The following is a 25,130-nucleotide window of genomic DNA, read 5'->3' on the forward strand; positions in this document are numbered from 1 at the left end:
TTTCAACAAGAAAATCATAGAATACATTTGTAATTATGACGGATTACTACATTTGTCAATTCTTCATGATTAATTAAGCTTGTTTATAATAATGGCGAACTACCCTGTGGGCACATTTTCCCACGTACATTATTTTTCTTTGCTAAAATCACACTACCTTATACGATTTTGTTACATGATATATGATTATTTGTTAGCCTCTCTTTTTCTGCGTCATCAGCCGTTCCTGCCAATGTTAAGAGATGTTAACTGGGATGATGGATACGTCTAAGTTCTGAGCACAGTTATTCCGATCTTTAATGCCCTTTGACTTTGGGAGTCAGGGGATTTAATTGTTAATTTAGCAGTGCCAAACGAAAACTGCAAATTCAAAATTAAGACTGCTCATATGTTCAATAACAGCAAACATCAATATATTCCTCAAATTAAGTTCAAACTCATAAAAATACAAATACAAATTATTTCTATTCACAGTTATTGTTCCCTTTGCTAGTATAATAACCCATCCACACACAGAGAACGGCAAAAAGTCCCTAAAAACAGATTGTTTTGCGGACTGACGCTGAATATGAGAATGGCAATAATTTCCTTTTCTGTAAAACACCTTGTTGGAATAGCTGCCAGCGTTTGCCCTCTGCTTTCTAAAACTGCTTGGGAAATCTCTAAATCCATTTATCCCGAGGATTATCATCATCTGTTTTCCAGACAACATTCTCATTTCCTCCAGTGAGGGTTTTTGATACCTTAGGCCATTAGCTGCAGTATTGATCTTTCCCTAATACATGAGATTTTTCACAGCAAGGGTTGCTCGGTGCAAAAAAATAAATATTTAATCTAAATAGCTACAGTAGTATTCGTCCAAATGTAAGAGTCAGGCAATGGAGTTAACATTGTTTCCCTTTGTTAAATAAAAGTGATGGGCACTTTCAACAGAGAGTAAATAATTTGTTAAAATGAAACGACATCAACTCTAGCCCGCCAACAAACTATTTATTACGCTTGGAAGGTTACTTCTAAACTCAGTTTCCTATGTATTGTTTTAATGAGTTTAATGTATTATTACCGATATAATTATACCTTTATTACCTGCTTTAATCCCATTACTATGATTCACTCCTCTTCATTTCAGTCTTTAGTTACAGCATTGAGGAACAGCCACAACTTTACACAAGCTTTGTCAAAGCCAATAGGTCGAATATTAAAATGGTGTCATTATATTTTTTATTGAGAGTATATGCACTAAAAATGCAATGAAAAATAAGAAAACAAGCTGTCACTTAAAAGTGGGCTCTGCATGTTTGAAAAAAAAATAAAAAAAAGTCAATGATGAAGCTGATATGCTAGTGATGCTTTTCTAAACAAGGGTCCTTTCAGTTGAGCCTATCATTTTAGTGTTATTATTATTTATGAAGGAGTCAAGAAAAAAACATCACTTAACCGACCACTCAAATAACAGGCGACTTTGCTAAAATATTACAACATCACTTAAACAGCTTATAATAGCGGTTCTTAACCGTCTGACTTCTTTGGACCTCCTCTCCCCCCAATCATTGCTTGGATCCAGGGATCCCCACTGAATCATTATTGAAAGTTGGGGACACCTGGCCTAAACAATCTCTATGATTTGCACCAAAATGTAATAAACAAAAAATACAAAAACAAGTGTACAGTAAACAAATTATCAGATTTTAAATTGGTTTGTTTAGTTTATAATCAAATATGGAAAGGTTTTAAAATCTGTAATTGTATTTACTTCATTAATTTCAATATATTCATTTTATTATTAGTCAATTTTACTAAACAGCCAGTGAACTGACTCAGTAGGTCTCCTGGACCCTAAGGGGTTTTCAGACCATAGGTTAAGAACCACCACCATTTAACATAAAATTTAGAACTGAGGCTAGGCAAACTAAAACGCTTGTATTACAATTAACATAACTTGCTTGTTAAAGTTAACATAAAATGAATAAAAATGCTTAACTCAAAGTCAAGAAATGCAATGGGGGAAGTACATTGCCCCATGCTATATGCTATGGTGCAAAAAGAACAAATGATGAACGGAATGCAGAACAAATCAAACATTCTCCCCCAGTCACAGATATGGGTTTAATCCATTACTTTTTTGCTCACCATGCCTTTACAGCTTGGACCAGCCATATGCAAATCAGTCTTGACCCTGCTCCCATGAGAACAGTCCAGCCCGAACTGCCAGGTCAGGTCCTTCCTGGACCAGACACAAGCATCCAGGGACAGGTTTCAGGGTATCATCCATCATCAGCCAGGCAAGCTTGAATCTGGTAGAATAGCGAGAACGAGACCCACGTCTAGGCATACCCTTCCAACTTAGAGTGACAATTGCAAAAACAACAAATGATGGACGAATGAGGAACAAATCAAACACCCAATCTGCTCTCACTTGCCTATACCAAAAGCCACACTCTAAGCCAGGTATGGTCCATTATTCTACCACCAACCTCACAGTCACCCTGTATGAATGGTCTGAGCACTACTTACTTACATTATCACTACCCAGGTTTGAAGCCTCCCCCATGTCTCTGGTTTCTCAGCAGGACTTTGTCGAGGGTAGATCTCAATTTCCTTTGTGAATCAATAACTTCTATCCCTCTCAACTCACATGATAGCATAAACCATAATGAGGAAGAAATGTCAACTGGTTAATAGCAGCAAGTAACATACACGCTCCTTTCCAAAGGTCCAAAGACTAAGTACCATGACACATCCAATTGGTACTCTGAAGGCCAATAAATAGCTAAAATTGCTCTCCGCCATGCAGAACGTAAATAGTGGATCAATTACTCTACTGATAAGAATGAAGTCTCTTCTTTACACCTTAAAAATATAAAAACTAATTATGCAAGCCAAGTCCTCCTTCTTCTCCAACAAAATTCTAAATTCTATGAATAAGTCCAAGGAAATCTTCAGTATAGTTTCTGAATTGCCTAATCTTGACAGGGTGACCACTCCTATTCTACTCCCTTAGAATCTATGTGACACTCTTAGTTCTTTTTTCACTGGGAAGAGTAGTACACTAAAGGGGAGCATTTTGCCCAGCTCCCCCACCAAGGTGATACGCACAGAAGATAGTAACATGATTAAACTATCCAAATTTCCTGCTGTCAGCAAGGATTGCCTCATGGACCTGCTGTTAAAAGTCAAGTCGAGATCCCCCAATGACACATGCCCGAGAATTTTAAAACCAGTCTTCTCATATTTCCCTGACCCACCTACCTCTCTCCTCAACAAGTCCCTTAGACAAGGCATTGGTCCTGACATCTTTAAGGAGGCTATTGTGGTCCCGCTTGTAAGGAAAGTCTGTGAGGACCAACTCACCTTGAAAAACTATCAGATGCAAAGTGCTGGAGGCATATGTTGACCAACACCTCTGCTCCTTCCTAGAGGAATCCAATTTCCTCGATCCCCACCAGGCAATATTTCGACCTGCCCACTCAACTGAAGCAGTCATCCTCTATGTTGTAGATGACATGCAGGAAGAAACTAACAGATGCACCTCCCAAGCTCTGGTCTTCCTTGACTTGTCTGCATCCTTTGACACCATTGACCACGAGCTTTTGATTGGCCATGTAGGTTTGCAGGCCTATAGGACTCAGCCCTTATCTGGGTCATGTCCTTCTTAAGGGACCACTTGCAATCTGCCCTTCTTTCTCCTTTTTACTGTTCCAAGGTCCAGCTAATCTGTGGAGTATCGCAGGGATCTTCTCTGTCCCCCCATCTGTACAACCTGTACATTCGTCCCCTAGTGCAATCCCTAAAGGAAATTAAAGTTGGACTCTATAACTATGCAGACACTATACAAATGAGGGATGTATAACTATAACTATGCATACAATATGCAGTTACCATACACCACTGATAACTCCATTGAACCTAAGGAAATCTTTCAAAAGGCCATGTTGTTCATCCATGACTGGATAAACAGCAACCTACTAAAACTCAACTCTGACAAGGCAAAATGTGTCATTGTCCAAAATAAGCACAATTTGTGTAATGCCTGTTTCTATGATGAGTACAACCACCCCCCAGCCACCCTCCACACATTCCATGACCTCTGTAAAGAGTCTTTGAGTCTTCATCAACCAGAATCTGTCCATGAAACCCCAATTAGTAGTGATAACATCCTTCTGCTTTTTACAGCTGCACAAAAATAAGAGGATTGGCAAATTCCTCATGTTTGAAACCGTGGTTCACGTCATTATTGCTTTAGTCATCTCCAGGATATACTATTTGAATTCTCTTTACCTAAGTATCCCAAAAGGTTTAAATCATAGACTTCAACTGGCACAAAACCAGGCAGACAGGCAAATCGTTCATCATCCCTCTGATGAGAAATTTACATTGGCTATCAGTAGAACAACAATCAATATTTAAGACTGTCTGTATCAATTTTATATTCCTTCATGGCAAAAGCCTAGCTTTTATATCATTCAGAATCGGAAAAGATACCCCCTACTGTAACTGGAGTCCACCCATATGAATCTCCTCATAATCCTTTCATTTAAAGGAGAAGAGACTGGGGGTTCCAGATTCTCTGTTCTACCCCTGTCATCTGAAACTCCTACCCCCTGGAGATTAAATTCACCTCAACTTTATGAGATTCCGGCAACTCCTGAAGACTTGGCTGTTCAAACAAGCCTCTGATTAATCTCAGATACTAGTGTATTTGCCTCTGTTACCTAGCGCCAATAAACCATTTAAGTGTATGACCACTTTACAAAAACATAGTTAAATAACATCTTCAGCTTTTGAGAACAAGTAGTGAGTTCATTCAAGTTAAAGCACCAAATCAGTAGATCAGCCATCCCAACAGACTTAATGGTTTAGATCTCTAAGCTGAGGGCAACATACTGCAGACTATTTTCTGGAAAAATTTACATGTACTTATGAAATTCTCTTGGCTGAAGTATATTGGCCACCTGAGTTTGTTAGAAAATCCCTCAAGGAGAAGTTGTAATATTAACTTTCTTCTCTACTCTTGTTCCATATTCAGTTAAACAAGTGTATGCAGTAGACTGAGCTCTTTCTCAAGCCCCGGCACTATACCACATTCATGTAGCCTGGGATAAGTAGTCTACTTACCATTTAATAATTTACGCTCTAACACACAAGTGCAACCACAATATTCAATTAAACATGAAGCAAAATCTCCTGTGAAGGAAATCTAGAATACCATGGAATAATTTAACCCGGTGTGTCTCCCATGGATAGTCCTCTTTTTCCTGTAATGAAACTAGATAACTCCAATCGCATAGTCTTAAACTATAGACATTTAGGTGGTCACACACATGCTTTTGCAGTCACTGCTTCATGCTTCTGCTGAGTGTTCAAAACATTCTTTTTGCCCGCATCTAAGGTGGGTGATCGAGTGATACCAAACCAGGACCACAGGCTAAAAGTGATTATTGCAGCACATGAGGGGTTGGCGTAGGCACATGCTGCTGTCACAGATACAGTTTCCTTACTACAGAGATACTATTGTTGGCATGGACTGTGCAAACAGACTAAACAGTATGTCTTCAGTTGTAACACTTTTCAGCAAATTAATAGTTTCACTGCAGCATTCGCACCATAGACACCCCTCCTAGTTTTCAACAAACCTCTCCAATGTGTGTATTTGGATAATTGTGGACCTCTGAACTCAAATGGTGTGTTTAAATTCATTCTACTAGACACAGAGTCATCTTCTAGTTTCTATGAGTGTGGCCACAACAATCGGCTGACACTCAAACTGTTATTAAGGATTTGCAACTTTTTGCCAGGAGTGGACATATGCAGCAGCCTTTCACTCAGATCAGGGACTTGAGCTTGCCTCTAAGGCTTACAGAGATACCAAAAGAACCCTCGGTATTGGTGTGCATTCATCCTCTCTGTAGCATCCTGAGAGAAATTCAGGAGTGGAAAGGAAGACCGTGATTTAAAGCAGTCCTTAACAGCTATAGTGTTAGCCTCAGGTATTAGCTGGATATATCATCTACGTGGAGTCCAGAGAGCTTTAAATAATCTGCCTAGATGATCTTTGGGCGGGTAAACCCATTATCAGGTTCTATTTGGGGTCCATATGTACATTCCAGATCTCAATAATCCTGGCACAATGGCAGCAGATACGCCTTTTGACGTCAAGGATCATTTGCTATCTAACAGGAATTACAAGGCTTCCAACATGAGCGCTTAGATGAAATTTTCAAATGTTGTGCAAATGAGGAATTGCTGGAGAAACCAGCATCTTCTGGCTGCATTCCTAAAGCTGGAGATCTAGTTGAAGAGAAGATTATGGACAAGAAACAACTTGGCCCATCATTCTGACCACCAGTGCCAGTCTTTGGCATTCAAGGCACCAGAACTATGATTTTGCCTCTACTTAAGCTATACCATGTTGCCAGTCCTACACAGTAGGCCATGAGGGCTCCTGGATTTTTCCCTGCCTCCTCTAACTACCCGGAAGGACATCACTCTAAAAGCATTAATTAATACAAGAATTGCTTCTCCCCAGGAAGGGATTTCAGATGCTGAACTTCCACTAGTTCCTGTCACCATTGCTAATACAGCACGTGCTCCAGATGTGAGTCTACTATTTTCAACTGCTGCTTCTAATAATCAAGTTGTATTTTATCCAACACCTTTGGAAGATCTTACCAGTTCTTCTTTTCCATGAGAGGTCCCTGTTTTTGCACAGACTGCCTCTAGTTACTTTCCCAACATTGATGATTTCTCTTGAAATGCTTCACACACTTCATTGCATGGAGTACATGCATTTCTTCTTTGGCCGAAACCGACTTGTCTGATTCCTCCATGCTCCTATATTTGGATTGCCATTTAACTGTTTTTCCTCCTAATTTAATTGGATTTGTCACAGTTTCTTCTTGATTCTGAATGTACATTCCCTTCCAGAACACACTTCTCTGAACTGGCAGCGGAGGTGCTACAGCCTCATTCTTCCTTGCATGGGGTACAAAGACACTTGTCCCTAGTGAACATTTCTGAATTTCCTATCTCTGATGGAATTATTTGGGCTAAAGTACCATTTGATATTTTTGGTCCTACAGAAACATTCCAAATTCCTTATGTATTTAAAATAGCTATAGACGACATCATTACTCCTGGTGCCATTTCCGATGAATGGGACTTGAAGACTGCAAGCATGATTTCTGTACTGGAAAATTATACTATATTTGGCAATGAAGATTTGTATTTGAACTCTGCTCATTATGGTGAAATGTTTTGTTATCAACACTATGCACATCACTATTACATTGAGCTAGTTATCCCGTGAAATTTCTAACTACACAGAATGGTAACTTTCCCCAACATCACCCATAGGTAGTTCAAAAACATATTTGAGAAAGTTTCCTATTTTTCAGGACATAACCCCTTAGACCCGAGTTCTTATTATTATAATCTTAACCCTTCCCCAATGAAGAAAAACATGCTGAACAAAACTAAATTAATTTATTTGGAGTGATACATATCACAACTCACCCTACAGGGTTATGAATATTGGAAAGAGAATATTGATTTTAAATTGATTTGTGGACATGCCATTGGTAATTGATGATTAGACAAATGATTTATCTGAACAAAACAGTGCAACAAACAACTTGCATGGGTTTAGCTAAAATTAAATAAATAAACCTAGCATTCCCTCCATTGCACATTTTCACAATTAGCAGCATTTTGCTAACTTTACAGAAGAACAGCTAAATAACATGATTCAGAATGGTACATTTAATTCTTCAAATTCAGGTCAAGGAGGTGGTTAGTGTGGTCAGTTAACACTAATGGTTGTCGCACACATTTTTTAAACTTCTCCAGGGGTTTTAAAGCTAGCAGACTAGACCCCTGGCACTTGCAGTCACAACATTCATGGGTAGTTACCACCTGTAGAGTAGGGAAGTTATGCCAGCAACTGTTACAACATTAAATGTTAGCTGCAGTTTAGGTACACTAATCTCTCCTTTCTGTTGGCATGGATTTATAAGATTTCTTGTTAGGTCCTAGATCACCACATCCTAACCGCTTCCTATATGCCATTTACACTGAGATTTGGAAGATTGTTCAGCAAGATGCTGCTGAAAGACTGAGACAAATTGACAGGCAAAACTTAGAAAAAGCATTGGCAGGTGGGGATCAGAACTTTACTACATTGCCAACTCACATTTATTCTTTTAATAATATTGAATCATCTGCATTTGAAATCACACAGAATGAGATGACTTCAGGTTTTTTTTACATAAAATTTAACACGCATACAGTGACTGATGTTGAAAAAAGATGCAATATGTACAATGTTGAATATTGAGGTTTTAGAAAAATTACTCTTTTCAGCAGCCAAGAGACCAGTTGCGGTGTGATGGACCCACAGCTTTATATCATTGCTAATCTCTACATTTCAGTTTACATCTTGTCTGAAACATTTTCAGATATGAAGCTATGGGGATAGTTTTGTTCCCAAGTCCTGGGTTTTACCTTTCAATTACAGATGCATGAGTAGAGAAATTGAAGTCTTTTTTAGTAGAAACAAATGTGAAACTTCATTCAGCCATTCATAATCAGCATTGTAAAGAGGTGACACTACATGGTGCACACAATGCATCCATGGCCAATTTGGCGTGTTATTTAAAAGGTGCACCAATCGCATTGATTTGCTCAGTGTTCTGATTTCTCTCACATGGGAGTTATTTGGTCCTGAAATCCCAAGGTTGTTGTGGGATGATACTAGGTTTCCCATATGTTGTGACGGTCTCCATGGTCATGACCTGCTGTAACATCTTATTTTCAGTCACATGGTTAGGGAAACTACTGTATGGACTCCCATCCCCATTTTAAATGTTAACTTTGATAAACTGAGCCAACTGAAAGCCTTATTATTTCAGAAGGACTTAAACATCTGACCAAGAGACTTTTGATCTCCAGGTTTCGAGGCCTTCCTCTAAAGTCCAATCTCTTTTTTAAAGCAATTGGTCTGGCTTTGTGAGCATGTTCCGGGCTGTATTTGGAGTGATCAGGTTCTTTCTGCGCTCTTTAGTTTCAAGTGTTTTTGGAGCCATACCCATTGTGTTATTCCTAGTCAGTCTGCAATGGATGTTCCATCCTGTGGTCAAATGCGGATGAATCTGCAAGACTTTGTGCTGTGTCATGAACACATGAAATAGTACTTCGGTGTGTCTTTGCTTCAGGAACTGAATGTGAACTGGCCTTTTTCATCTAGACCTAGGTGTTTACAGTATGTACAACTTGTGTTATGCCCTTTCAAATGTGCACTGGAGTTGTATCTGGCTAACAGATTCATTCAATCTCTGGATATGGATCTGCATGTGAGTTAGTTGAGGACCCATTGCTGCTGGATGCATATTATGAGCCAGGACTTCTGGTTGATATGGATGCTTCAGCTCCTGGATTCCTGGGACCTGGCTGTAACATTGCACTTACACTACCCATCATAATTCCCTCTGCTTCAATTTCCAGGAAACTAGGGCCAGATGTAGCAAAGGGTTTGTGCCTCGCAAACGGCGAAAAACGCTGTTTGCGAGGCGCAAAAGCCCCTCTGCTATGCAGAAATGCATTTTGCGAGTCGGATCCGACTCGCAAAATGCATTTCCGACTCGCAAATAGGAAGGGGTGTTGCCTTCCTATTTGCGACTCGCAATGCTATGAAATCACAGTTACCATCCACTTGAAGTGGATGGTAACCCAGTCGCAAACGGGAAGGGGTCACCATGGGACCCCTTCCCCTTTGTGAATGGAAAAATATATATTTTTTCAGAGCAGGCAGCGGTCCAATGGACCACTGCCTGCCCTGAAAAAAAACGAAACTAAAGGTTTCGTTTTTTTTTTCCAAGTGCAGATCGTTTTCCTTTAAGGAAAACGGGCTGCAGAAGGAAAAAAAAAACCTGCTTTATTAAAAAGCAGTCATGGACTCCAGCAGGCCACCATCCCCGTGAGTGCCCATACTCGCAATGGGGTCGCAAACTGTGACCCACCTCATTAATATTAATGAGGTGGGTCTTTGCGACCCCATTGCGAGTTGCAGAAGGTGTCTGAGACAACTTTCTGCATAGCAAATTGCGACTTGCAATTTGCGAGTCGCAGGGACTCGTAAATTGCAAGTCGCAATTTGCTTTGTTGCTACACCTGGCCCCTAGTTCCTTAACTACTGGAACCACCATTGTGATACCTCTTCCTTTGCTGCAGCACTGCCAGCTAGGTACTTGTTCTCTTCTTGAATGTTTATAGTTCTTGTGCAAGGTATGGTTCAGGGGCCTATGCTCCTAACACAGAACTGGCCCAGTCCTATGGAGGATTCAAAAAACACTGGTCCAATCATGTAAGGTGAGTACTACTGGCAGAGTGGTGGCTTCAGTGGTTGAATAGCTGGAGCAGCACTATTTTACACCATACAAAGTGGTAAATGGTTGCTTTTCACAGGAACTTTCAAAGCATGTTCTGCTTTTGGTTGAAAATCATGCAGTCTCATATCTAAACCATCCAAATAAACATGATGCAATAATATACACAAAGCAACATAACATCAAAATTAAAACATAACATTGCACAGTGTACACATTTCGTGTTTGTGCCTGTGAAATTGTAATACAAAAGCCTCTTTAATGGTAAAGATGGATTTTAAGTTACAATTTAAAAAATGCCACTTTTAGAAATTTGCCATTTTCCTGCCTCAACTATTTGGTGCCTGCAGCCTGTCCCTGAGTCACATGATAGGGTGCAGTTGGCAATTGGACTTTGCTCATTCTTCCCACACAGCCACACAATAAAAGCTTAGGTATTCCTGTATGGGCCATCAACAGGCAGGATGGTGGAGCAGAGCTGAGCACAACCCCAATTGCAATTGAACAGGCTGTGCCCTTCCTCTGCACAAAGGACTTGCCATTACCGCAATGATCTCTTGAAACTTTCCCTATTTCAAAGTGGGCACTAGTTATACAACAGGACCCTCAGACCCGCTCTTTAGTACACCTCTGGACCTGTGGAAGACTCTGGACTGCTGTGCTGCTCTACAAGAAGGACTGCTATACTGTTAATCTAATCCTCTGCTGCCTACGTGAAAGGACTGACACTACGTGCCTTATTACAACTTTGGAGGATGGTGTTCATCTGTCCCAAATGTGACTGATATACCACCTACTGAAATACGAGTCCATTATATCCTATGGAACTCGTAATATGGTAGGTGATATATCAGTCACATTTGGGACGGATTAACACCCTCCTCCAAAGTTGTAATAAGGCCCAACATCTTGAACCCAGGACCAACAGAGTGACTTCAAAGGTTAGTTGACTGATCTCCTGATCAGAGCCTCAGGGACAGAAAAGGCTCCAATCACCTTGAACCCAGCACCTGGACTCTGTCTGCTATACGTTTTGGCCCCTTATTAGTGCAACCCCAGTACTGGACCATTGGAAATGGGCCTGAAGATGCTATTCCAGGCAAGCTGTGGTCCTGTAGGCAGAACTAATGCAACACGATGCATCTCCTATTCGGAATCCCTGCTGTGTGACACATCCCTAACATAGGACTACATATCGTAGCCTGAAGGCTCCTCAAAGCATGACGCATCCTCAAAGCAGGTCTTGGCATTGTAAGCCCCTCATTGATGACATCCTTAAATATGACACTGGGCTCCGCATCTCAGCCTTGCACCTTCTTCAGAACCACTGGTGCATGATGCATCTTCAAGCCCGGACTTTGCTGCGCAGGCCTGCAAGTCCTCAGAACCATCTCTGTGTGATGCACCCTCTACATGGGATCTCGTAATGCTCTGCAAACAAGGATTTAAGCCCACCCAGGCTCCATCCCAGTCAGCCTGAACTTGTGCATTTATCCTGGTCCAGTGAAACCAGATAACCACAGTTGACAGTTTGTGCTTTTATATATTATTATTACTTAAATCTTTAAAAGTGCTTATGTTCAGTTCTGAATCGATTTTCATCGTTTTGTTCTCAGATATATTATTACATTTTAGTCTATTTTTCTAAATTGAGTGTGTTTTCACCTTATTACAGTTTGAGGTTTTCCACAAATTCTTTACACATTGCCTCTGAGTTAAGCCTGGCTGCTATTGTGCATAGCTACCCGAGGGTTGAGCACAGGCTAATTTGGGGTTTGCTTGTTTTTTCACCATGACACAGACTGTGGTTGTTGCTTGAGTAGGGTTCCACCCCTCTCAGTCCATAACCCAATTTCCAACATTTCTTATTTGGAGTATAACATTTTCTTGTTTTACTCTTGGTCTGTGTGAATGTTATTTTGTTAGCACAGCCTGATGGTGTAAAATCTAATCATATTCTCACTGTTTGAAACTTCCAAAATGTTCATTTTGGGAGATGTGCCAGACATATCTTATTTTCCAAACTGAACACACTCCAAATGAGTTTATTTGGTACCTCTCTTGCCTTTTGAACTGCTCAGACTCTCTCTGAGTCTACCTAATGATTTATAGTTCGACTTTTTTTGACTCTACAACTGAGCAGATTTATGCTAATCCTCTTGCTTAACAACATTGTGGTTATGGCTAATTACTTGCTTTGTAAGTTGAACTTATATTATTACTTCTTGCAATTAGTATTACTTTATGCATCATTGATGCTGATTTGATTTTGACTAGCTATTTTTGCCTTCTGTAACAACATTTACATTTGAATAAACATTTCTAGTTTAGACCTTGAATTTTGTCCTGTGGAGGTTTTCTTTAATGGCAAATGGCCACTGTCTTTTGACAGCTACATGGCCATAACCCTGTGTCTCAACCCTTTTAATTCACGAGTTAAAAGTGTTGACAAAGGCACGGCCTGACTTTTCCAAACAGGACATACATCAGAAGGTGTAGTTTACCTTTGTAAATCAGGCTCACAATGTTGTGTATTTAAGAAAGAGGAGTCTTAATTTCCTTCCGGGGGTGAAAGAGGAAAGAAGTTTGTCAGATTTGCAGGCAATGGAATTCTATGGGATCCGACTCGAATAATGCATTTCCGACTCGCAAATAGGAAGGGGTGTTGCCTTCCTATTTGCGACTCGCAATGCTATGAAATCACAGTTACCATCCACTTGAAGTGGATGGTAACCCAGTCGCAAACGGGAAGGGGTCACCATGGGACCCCTTCCCCTTTGTGAATGGAAAAATATATATTTTTTCAGAGCAGGCAGCGGTCCAATGGACCACTGCCTGCCCTGAAAAAAAACGAAACTAAAGGTTTCGTTTTTTTTTCCCAAGTGCAGATCGTTTTCCTTTAAGGAAAACGGGCTGCAGAAGGAAAAAAAAAAACTGCTTTATTAAAAAGCAGTCACGGACTCCAGCAGGCCACCATCCCCGTGAGTGCCCATACTCGCAATGGGGTCGCAAACTGTGACCCACCTCATTAATATTAATGAGGTGGGTCTTTGCGACCCCATTGCGAGTTGCAGAAGGTGTCTGAGACACCTTTCTGCATAGCAAATTGCGACTTGCAATTTGCGAGTCGCAGGGACTCTGAAATTGCAAGTCGCAATTTGCTTTGTTGCTACATCTGGCCCCTAGTTCCTTAACTACTGGAACCACCATTGTGATACCTCTTCCTTTGCTGCAGCACTGCCAGCTAGGTACTTGTTCTCTTCTTGAATGTTTATAGTTCTTGTGCAAGGTATGGTTCAGGGGCCTATGCTGCTGACACAGAACTGGCCCAGTCCTATGGAGGATTCAAAAAACACTGATCCAATCATGTAAGGTGAGCACTACTGGCAGAGTGGTGGCTTCAGTGGTTGAATAGCTGGAGCAGCACTATTTTACACCATACAAAGTGGTAAATGGTTGCTTTTCACAGAAACTTTCAAAGCATGTTCTGCTTTTGGTTGAAAATCATGCAGTCTCATATCTAAACCATCCAAATAAACATGATGCAATAATATACACAAAACAACATAACATCAAAATTAAAACATAACATTGCACAGTGTACACATTTCGTGTTTGTGCCTGTGAAATTGTAATACAAAAGCCTCTTTAATGGTAAAGATGGATTTTAAGTTACAATTTAAAAAATGCCACTTTTAGAAATTTGCCATTTTCCTGCCTCAACTATTTGGTGCCTGCAGCCTATCCCTGAGTCACATGATAGGGTGCAGTTGGCAATTGGACTTTGCTCATTCTTCCCACACAGCCACACAATAAAAGCTTAGGTATTCCTGTATGGGCCATCAACAGGCAGGATGGTGGAGCAGAGCTGAGCACAACCCCAATTGCAATTGAACAGGCTGTGCCCTTCCTCTGCACAAAGGACTTGCCTTTACCGCAATGATCTCTTGAAACTTTCCCTATTTCAAAGTGGGCACCAGTTATACAACAGGACCCTCAGACCCGCTCTTTAGTACACCTCTGGACATGTGGAAGACTCTGGACTGCTGTGCTGCTCTACAAGAAGGACTGCTATACTGTTAATCTAATCCTCTGCTGCCTACGTGAAAGGACTGACACTACGTGCCTTATTACAACTTTGGAGGATGGTGTTCATCTGTCCCAAATGTGACTGATATACCACCTACTGAATTACGAGTCCATTATATCCTATGGAACTCGTAATATGGTAGGTGGTATATCAGTCACATTTGGGACGGATTAACACCCTCCTCCAAAGTTGTAATAAGGCCCAACATCTTGAACCCAGGACCAACAGAGTGACTTCAAAGGTTAGTTGACTGATCTCCTGATCAGAGCCTCAGGGACAGAAAAGGCTCCAATCACCTTGAACCCAGCACCTGGACTCTGTCTGCTATACGTTTTGGCCCCTTATTAGTGCAACCCCAGTACTGGACCATTGGAAATGGGCCTGAAGATGCTATTCCAGGCAAGTTGTGGTCCTGTAGGCAGAACTAATGCAACACGATGCATCTCCTGTTCGGAATCCCTGCTGTGTGACACATCCCTAACATAGGACTACATATCGTAGCCTGAAGGCTCCTCAAAGCATGACGCATCCTCAAAGCAGGTCTTGGCATTGTAAGCCCCTCATTGATGGCATCCTTAAATATGACACTGGGCTCCGCATCTCAGCCTTGCACCTTCTTCAGAACCACTGGTGCATGATGCATCTTCAAGCCCGGACTTTGCTGCGCAGGCCTGCAAGTCCTCAGAACCATCTCTGTGTGATGCACCCTCTACATGGGATCTCGTAATGCTCTGCAAACAAGGATTTAAGCCCACCCAGGCTCCATCCCAGTCAGCCTGAACTTGTGCATTTATCCTGGTCCAGTGAAACCAGATAACCACAGTTGACAGTTTGTGCTTTTATATATTATTATTACTTAAATCTTTAAAAGTGCTTATGTTCAGTTCTGAATCGATTTTCATCGTTTTGTTCTCAGATATTTTATTATATTTTAGTCTATTTTTCTAAATTGAGTGTGTTTTCACCTTATTACAGTTTGAGGTTTTCCACAAATTCTTTACACATTGCCTCTGAGTTAAGCCTGGCTGCTATTGTGCATAGCTACCCGAGGGTTGAGCACAGGCTAATTTGGGGTTTGCTTGTTTTTTCACCATGACACAGACTGTGGTTGTTGCTTGAGTAGGGTTCCACCCCTCTCAGTCCATAACCCAATTTCCAACATTTCTTATTTGGAGTATAACATTTTCTTGTTTTACTCTTGTTCTGTGTGAATGTTATTTTGTTAGCACAGCCTGATGGTGTAAAATCTAATCATATTCTCACTGTTTGAAACTTCCAAAATGTTCATTTTGGGAGATGTGCCAGACTTATCTTATTTTCCAAACTGAACACACTCCAAATGAGTTTATTTGGTACCTCTCTTGCCTTTTGAACTGCTCAGACTCTCTCTGAGTCTACCTGCAGATTTATGCTAATCCTCTTGCTTAACAACATTGTGGTTATGGCTAATTACTTGCTTTGTAAGTTGAACTTATATTATTACTTCTTGCAATTAGTATTACTTTATGCATCATTGATGCTGATTTGATTTTGACTAGCTATTTTTGCCTTCTGTAACAACATTTACATTTGAATAAACATTTCTAGTTTAGACCTTGAATTTTGTCCTGTGGAGGTTTTCTTTAATGGCAAATGGCCACTGTCTTTTGACAGCTACATGGCCATAACCCTGTGTCTCAACCCTTTTAATTCACGAGTTAAAAGTGTTGACAAAGGCACGGCCTGACTTTTCCAAACAGGACATACATCAGAAGGTGTAGTTTACCTTTGTAAATCAGGCTCACAATGTTGTGTATTTAAGAAAGAGGAGTCTTAATTTCCTTCCGGGGGTGAAAGAGGAAAGAAGTTTGTCAGATTTGCAGGCAATGGAATTCTATGGGCTTCATTACAGATACATTGTCTTCATGAAACAACTCTGAAAAAGATTTTTAAAAAATCAAGTGAAATCCATTTGCAGTTTTTTTCTGGCTTGTATAATATTTGTTGCAACACATTGATGCCACAATCTTAGCACTTGCCAAATATAGCATTAATTGATTTCATGTTGTTTTTGCTGTGCTTAAATGATAAAAAGTAGATTTAAGGCATTTTATCCACTGCTCACATGTAAAAGATGGGATTATGCTTCAGGCACATTCAGCTTCTTTCGTGGTTTATTGCATTCATAGAAAAACGGTATCACATCCAAATATCCCATATTTTTAAGGTGTCTCATGTTCTAGGGTTTCTTTGTTAAGATCGCTATGATGTGCAAGCAAAAAAGTGTGTTCCCATAACCCATTTTCTCATTTTTGCCGTGGTGCAAAAAACACCCTGTAACATAGTCTGGGATAAAAGGTGCCAGCTCCTGTCAATATTACAGAAACTACAAAATATTACAGAAATCGTGCTACGGGTTTTCACAAGTGGAAAGTTTCTGTAACAAATCCACTCAAGGGCTTCTGCTAGTGTCACATCAACCAGATTTTTTTGTCGTCTATGGAAAGGTGAACGACTTATGCGCTAAATATCTAATTGCTACTTTATCATTGTAAAAATTAATATCTCCTTCAAGAAGACATGTTGAAACAACACCACTTACAAAAGAGAGTCAAGCAATACAGTGCAAAACTATTTTACTAAAACAGTTGAGGTAATTTATTTCTGTTAGCTTGTTTCAGCATCACTCATTAATGCAGGCGTTATGCTAATTAACACTATTTTAAGGTATGTCACAGCCTGAAGTAAAGGTTTATTTTTAATAAATGGCTTTCTTTTCAGCGTGCGTCTCGCCTTCTTTGATAGCAATGCTTGATGCTTCTCCGCTGGTACATTTATGCGCTGTGGATGATAAATTGCTCCAGTCATGTTGCACAAAGAAAGGTCTTCTGAAATAAGGAGGGGGCGAAAGAGAAGGCGTGTGGCAAAATGTGAGCTATGTATTGCGATGATTGAAATTAGTCTTTTGCGACTTGGAAAGTAGAACAGGGCCCTGGACACTTGAAAAGCAAGAGGAAAATGCCTCTCGATAACATCAGAATAGTTGTAGGATCTGACGTAAAAAAATCCTGGGGTTAAATAACTCTCCTTGGACTTGAAAGGAGGAAAGATATTACTCAAACTCGCAAATGCTCAGAGCTCATTAAAGAAAAGAAAAAATGGTCTCATGTTGCACAGAAAACCTAGGGAGGGAGCTTTTCACATATTGATCTGAAATAGGTGCCCTTAAAACTTGGGTAGCGCTGATTTAAGCCCCTTCAGTTTCTGTGCTCTAGGCATTTGCAGAGAACACATTTTAGGTGACATGAAGTCTTACATTATAAAAGTAGCTGCCAGGCATACACTGCCCCACCACAAACATCATTTGATCGTTTCCAGCGGTGTTCTACCTTGTACACCCTCAGAGTGTTGCTCTGTGAGATACTGGCACCAAATCATCAACACTGGGTAGGAAAAGGCCCCTAACTGTGAGTGGAATGACATAACGCTGGGTGGAAACCCACCCGCCCAGTAAAGTTGAGTCCAACCTCCATTTCACTCTCAAAATATAGGTGCCAGGAAGCCCAAAGACAACGCCAGTCAATGCTGACCTGGTCGCTCCATGCTGCTTCTTGTACTAACAAGAAGTAAGGTGTTTCAGCAGATTTAAGTCATTGAACACCAATGTCCCCTTTCAAGTTCCAACACCTATCGCTGGGCCCACACATATTGCCGAAAATAACTCGAATCTCAGAGAAGCAACAGACTGTCATAGATACATTGTTATGGCATTGCTATTGAGAATTTTAGCTTTCTGTTGCAGGCAACATTGTTGACAGTACTTTAACATCTCGTCATAGTACGTCTTTGGTGTGCCGTTTCCACATTTTTGACTGGCATTCTTATCCATTTCAATTCCTTGCTCCTGATTTAAAGGCAGTCCTCCCTATAATAGTGTTTGTCCCACCTCTGTAGTATTTTGGTTCTACCACGTTTTTTGACTGCGTTGTATCCATCCTTCTGGCGCTAATGTCGGGGAACAATTTTACCTTCCCCATCTTGCTACTCCATATGACTGTTAGCATATGATAGGTGCACATGGGTCTTTCTCTTCCACAGGTGTGTTTGCTCCTTTCGACCCCCCCACCCGTGTATCAGATTCTCATTCCCCAACCCCCCACTCTTTATCCTGATCGCTCCTCCTGAACTTCTCAATCTTCTTATGCACCCTTGTCTCTTCTGCTGCTTCCACATCGCCATCTTTACTTTGTCCCTTCCATTGAGTTCTCTAGCAGTTCAGACAGTTTTTTACATTCTCTCCTACATATACTTTCCCTCAACCCACCCAACATGGCTGCAGACATGCTCTGTATGAGGGCATCAACACTTACGTCTGGCAGCCATGTTAAGATGTTTCACACCTATGATACCTTCCAGGGCATCGACCTCATGCACCTTTCTCTGTGTTCCTTGTGTCTTGGCCAGGGTTTACCAAGGACTGGAGGCCCAAGGAAGCAGTAGATGAGTGAGAAATGGTGTGGCATTCTAGCCGGTGAACTGGAATGTGGAATGCATGGTCGTATGTGTTCTCTAGGTGTGTAAAATGTTAGGGAGTCAGTTTACACCTAACTCTTGGAGGAGATGAAGTCATAGATGTGGATGGAGTCTGTATATATATGGAATACATCTAAATGTTCTATAAACAACTGGATCAGAGTATCTTTTAAATACCTAATTTTGGCAACAATGGAAACTAGAAGTGCATATAGATGTCAACACAGGATTTCATCTAAAGAAAATGAGTGGATTACTAAACAGGAGTTAAAGTAGATAAACATGCATATATTGTATTGGTTTGGAAGAAGGAACTTTGAAGTTGGATTACAGAGACGTAAGTTTTCATCTGGGTTTACTAATATAAATTACACTATTGACTACGTTTCCAGCAGACTTGCAAGATGGGTTGTAGCTTTACAGGAGTATGAGTTTCAAGTTGTTCACATTCCTGGAAAGATAAACATGGTTGCCGACTGTTTGTCCTGGATGTTGAGGACAGAGGATATTAACTTTGATGAGGAGTACATAGACAAAGAAAAGGTGTGTGTGATCATGGATTGAGTAATTGGTGAAGAAAATTGGAAAAATTAAATAGTAAAGGACAAAGCTTTGCAAAATGTGATGTAATATTTAGAAAATGGCTGGGGTGATAAGAAACTATTGATTAGTGAGGTAAAGCTTTACTGGAGTGTCAGAGAAGAGTTATCCAGTGATGAAAGTTTAGTGTTTAGGGGAATCAGGTTGGTGCCTCCAGTTGTAGTAAGAGGTAGATTGAAAAAAATGGTGCACGAGGGACACCAAGGTATCTCTAGATCAAAAGGGCATTTGAGAACTGACTATTGGTGGCATGGGATGGATAAATAATTTGAGAGAGAGGTGTGAGACTGTTTGGAGTGCAGCATGAGTAAAAAAGTATATCAAACAAGAGAGAAACCATGATAGTAAGGGATATACCCAAGAAAGTATGGGATGAAGGATCAGTGGTTATCCTAGGACGCCTTATTATTAATGAGCACAAGATGTTTATAACTATGTTAGTGGATCTATTTTCCCATAAGTCAGAGCTGATGATTGTTAATGAGGTTACGTCACAAAAGGTGATTGAGTTTTTAACAAAAGAGTTTGTGGGAGAAGGTTTGCCTGAATCACTTTTGACAGACTATGTTCACATTCACAACCATGAAAGAGTTTTAATGCAGAAGAGGGACCAAAAAATCTGCATTATACCACCCAGAAAGAAATGGCACTGTACAGAGAATTGTACTGTGAATTGCAATATTAAAGAAGCCATACAATTGGCAAGATGTGCAGGAAAGGATTGGAAGGCTGAATTATGGAAGTGGTTAGAAACATACAGAATAACACCGCTTGGAACCACAGGAAAAACACCTCTTGAGTTACTCAGGGGCAGACAGGCCAATTCTGTACTATTGCCTGCATGGATAAGAAGGCAAAAAAAGTGGATGAATGTGTGGGAGATCATGGGTAGAAAAAAAGAGGAATGGGAAAAGTGTTAGCAAGAAAAACATACACGGATGAGAGAAAATCTGTCAAGAAATTAAATGTAAAGGGAGGTGATGCTGTAAAGGTAGAAGCTACTGTAACACACGATCTGTTTTCTAAGTACAGTTTGTCCATGAAAGTACTAGAGGACTTTGATGGAATCTCAATAGAATTGTCAAAGTACCCAAGGAAGACATGTTGGACCAAAACATTCAATTTAAGAGAGATAAGCATAACATCAGGAACAAACATTGGAGAGAGGAGAAACTGGAAAAGACATTTCCCAATACATTTAATGACTATTTAATATACAAATAAGTAATAATTCTAGATTTATTTAAAAGTGTATCATATTTAGCTAGCAGATTTATTTATCTTTTGTTGTGTTGAAAAAGGGAGGAGACGTGTGGCATCCTAGCAGGTGCACTGGAATGTGTAATGCATGATTGTAAGTCTCTGACAGTGTTACCTAGATAAATATAAATGTTTTATCTACATCTGTATCTCAGTTATTCTCTATGTGGGTGTGATATCATACATGAACACCTGTGAGCATCTGTGAGTATGAGGGTACCCAACTCAAGGCATAGGTGGTGGTAATTGCTGACATTTTAGAGATATTCCTAGAGACACTGGCTAATTGATGATAATGCACATTTACTTAGGAAAGGTATGATTGTGTGAATACCACAAATACACAAACTGGATACTTGGGAGCCCTGCCAAATTCAATTAAGCATACAAACAAGAACTTGTTTAGAACTTGTAGTGGAATGGGAACATAACCCATCTAATGTTGATGGTACTGTGGTTACAGATTGATTTGCTGAGAATTACTCTCATTGTTGTTACAGTGTTAGGGCCCTCAATGTAGTATCTTGGCCATGTCTCATGTAAGAATACCACTGCAGGACCACCCACTGGTAACAATTCACAGTATAATCCTGGTATTTAAAAGTGTGCAGGCTGACTAATGGGACCAGCATCTGCTAGAAATCAATAAATACATCATTCAAATGCCTACACATATTTTGTAGGAAATTGGGCTACTGGCTGAGGGAGGTAAAACTCTACTCAAGCACCCACCACAATCTCTGTCAAAAGCAAAACCCCAATTATCCCTCTGGTAGGTTGGCACAAAGCAGTCAGGCTTAATTTATAGGCAATGTGTAAAGTATTTATGCAGCACCTCAAACAGTAGTAAAGTGAACACACAACACAAGAAAAATTCCAAACCAATTTAGAAAGTAGAGTAATATTGAATAATTTATTTCAGTCCAAAATGACAAAAATACACTTAGTAAACCTGGAGGTATGCAATTTTAAAGATTTAAGTAAAAATAGTGTCAAGGACCACAAAGCGCCAGTTGTGGTTATCTGATTGTGATGGACCGGGACAAGTCACTAGTTCAGGTCAATCATGATGGACAGAGAAACTAAGTTAGGCTCTCTGAACAAAGTACCTTAAATCCTGGTTGCAAAGGCATTGAGAGTCCCTGTGTTGAGGATGCATCATGCAGCGGCAGTTGTGAGGGAGCAGCAGGGATGCTGTGTGAAGTCCTGCCCACAAGGCCACAGCTGGGCTGAAAGAGCACCTTGAGGCCCACTTTGGGGGTTCCAAACAGAGGTGGCACCACTTGGGGGGGCAAGACTCACAGCAGTTAAAGTCCAGGTGCTGGGATCAAGGTGGTTGGAGGCTTTTCTTTCCCTGGGGCTTTGGTCAGGATGCCAGCCAACTAGTCCTTTTCACTCAGGCAGCAGTGCAGCAGGAGAGCAGGGCAGCAGAGTGGTGGTCCGTTAGAAATGGGGTCTTTTGTTGGCAGTCAGGTTACCCCTTGTCCAAGCAAGGACCCTCACTCTAGTCAGGGTAAAGGAGAATCACCCTCAGATAACCCCCGCTTACGCCCTTGGTAGTTTGGCATTAGCAGGCAGGCTTAACTTCAGAGTTTTAGGTGTAAAGTACCTGTTCCCATTTGTACGAATACAAACACAAACACACACAGTAACTTAATGAAAACACTACAAAATGACACAACACAGGTTTAGAAAAATAGAAAATATTAATCTAAACAAAACAAGACCAAACGACAATAATCCAACATACACAAGTCAAGTTATTAATTTTAAAAGCAAAAGAGCCTTAAATCCTTTTGTAAACAGTAAAACACTGTTAGCATTGAAAAGTACCTGGGAAGTGTAAAAATAACACTCACTGGCGGGTGTATGTCAAAAAAGGTTAGCGATGCGTTGATTTCCCACCCACAAGAGAGACCGTGCGTCGTTTCTCCTTTTCCGGTTGGGTCGGTGTGCATTGGTTTCCCTCTCCGCAGTAGAGCGATGCGTCGATCTGGGCAGCACTGGGATCCAGACAGGCGTTGCGTAATTTTTCTGTGCCCAGCAAGGTTTACGTTGAAAATCCTGCCGCACGGTATTAGCAAAACTGTTTTGTGTGGGTTGCGATGTTACCAGCCTCCGATAGCGGTGTTGCACGTCATTTCTCTAGCCGCGTGTGTCGAGCTTCCAGCCAACCTGCAGGCGGTGCATCGATTTCAGCCGTAGAGCCGGCAACCCGTCGTTTCTCCAGCCACGTCTCGGAGGTTGTGTCGGAAATTTCCCCACACTGCGGTCAGTGTGTGGATTTTCAATCTTGGTCTGCCAGCTTCACCTGTCAAGGCCCCAGGAACTGGATAGGGCACCACTTGGCAGGGCAGGAGTCTCAGCAGAGAGTCAAGGTGCTGGCGGCGGGAGTCTTTGATGGCCCTGAGATTTCAACAACAAAAGGCAAGCTCAGGACAAGCCCATGGATATTTATTCCCAAGCAGGATTGCACAACAAAGTCCAGTCTTTATCCCCTTTCACGGGGCAGATGCAGCAACTGCAGGATAGCTCCACAAAGAACAGTCACAGGCAAGGCAGCACTTCTCCTCAACTCTTCTCCAGGTAGAGTTTCCACTTATTTTCTAGAAGTGATAATAAATCTGTGGTTTTGGGTGCCCTTCTTATACCCATTTTGGCCTTTGAAGTAGGCTTACTTCAAAGGAAAGTCTCTCTTGTTTGTGAAATCCTTCCTTGCCCAGGCCAGATCCCAGACACACACCAGGGGGTTTGAGACTGCATTGTGGGAGGGCAGGCACAGCCCTTTCAGGTGTCAGTGACCATGGTTTAAGCAAGAAAATGCTCACTTTCCAAAAGTGGCATTTTCAAACACACAATCTTAAAATCAACTTTACTAAAAGATGTATTTTCAAATTGTGAGCTCAGAGACCCCAAACTCCACATGTCCATCCACTCCCAAAGGGAATCTATGCTTTAATCATATTTAAAGGAAGCCCCATGTTAACCTATGAGAGGGGTAGGCCTTGCAACTGTGAAAACTGAATTTGGCAGTATTTCACTGTTAGGGCATATAAAACACACAAGTATATGTCCTACCTTATAAATACACTGCACCCTGCCCATGGGGCTACCTAGGCCCTACCTCAGGGGTGTCTCACATGTAAGAAAAGGGAAGGTTTAGGCTTGGCAAGTGCATACAGACACACTGCAGTGTCAGGTCTGAGACATGATTACAGAGCTACTAATGTGGGTGGTACAAACAGTGCTTCAGGCCCTCTAGTAGCATTTGATTTACAGGCCCTAGGCACCTCTAGTGCACTGTACTAGGGACTTACCAGTAAATCAAATATGCTAATTGTTGGAAATGGGGTCTTTGGTTGGCAGTCAGGTTACCCCCTGTCCAAGCAAGGACCCTCACTCTAGTCAGGGTAAAAGAGAATCACCCTCAGCTAACCCCCGCTCACCCCCTCAGTAGCTTGGCACGAGCAGTAGGCTTAACTTCAGAGTGGTAGGTGTAAAGTATTTGTACCAACACATACAGTAACTTAATGAAAGCACTACAAAATGACACAACAGGGGTTTAGAAAAATAGAAAATATTTATCTAAACAAAACAGGACCAAAACGACAAAAATCCACAATACACAAGTCAAGTTATCACTAAAAATGCAAAAAGAGTCTTCATGTAATTTTAAACACAATGCTAACGCTGTTAGCATGACAATGTATCTTGGGTGCGTCAAAAATAACCTCTTACGGGTGAGTGTGCATCAAAAAGGGCTTGCAATGAGTCGATTTTACTCACGAGCGAGACCTTGCGTCCTTTCTGCTTTAGTCGGGTCGGCGTGCGTCATTTCTTCTCTCTGCAGGAGAGTGATGTGTTGATCCGGTCAGCAGTCTCGGGAACGGGAAGGCCTTACTTTGTTTTTACACGCACAGCGGTGTTTGTGTCCACAATTTCATCCGCATGATAGTCCGAAAACCACGCAGCACGGGTTGCGATCTCACCGATCTCCGTCAGCGCTGCTGCGCATCATTTCTCCAGCCGCGAGCATTGACCTTCCAGTCGCGTTGCAGACGAGCGTCGATTTTCAGCTACAAAGCTGGCGGCACGTCAATTTTTGAGCTGCAGATCGGAGTGGCGTCAATCTTTTCCCTGCACTGCGGTCTGTGCATGGATTTCTTACTCTTGGGCTGCCAGCTTCTCTTTTCAGGGCCCCAAGAACTGGATGGGCACCACTTGACAGAGTAGGAGTCTATCCAGAGGATCCAGGTGCTGGCAGAGAGAAGTCTTTGTTGTCCCTGAGA

Source organism: Pleurodeles waltl, chromosome 2_2 (genome assembly GCF_031143425.1).
Source record: "Pleurodeles waltl isolate 20211129_DDA chromosome 2_2, aPleWal1.hap1.20221129, whole genome shotgun sequence".
Classification (NCBI taxonomy): domain Eukaryota; kingdom Metazoa; phylum Chordata; class Amphibia; order Caudata; family Salamandridae; genus Pleurodeles; species Pleurodeles waltl.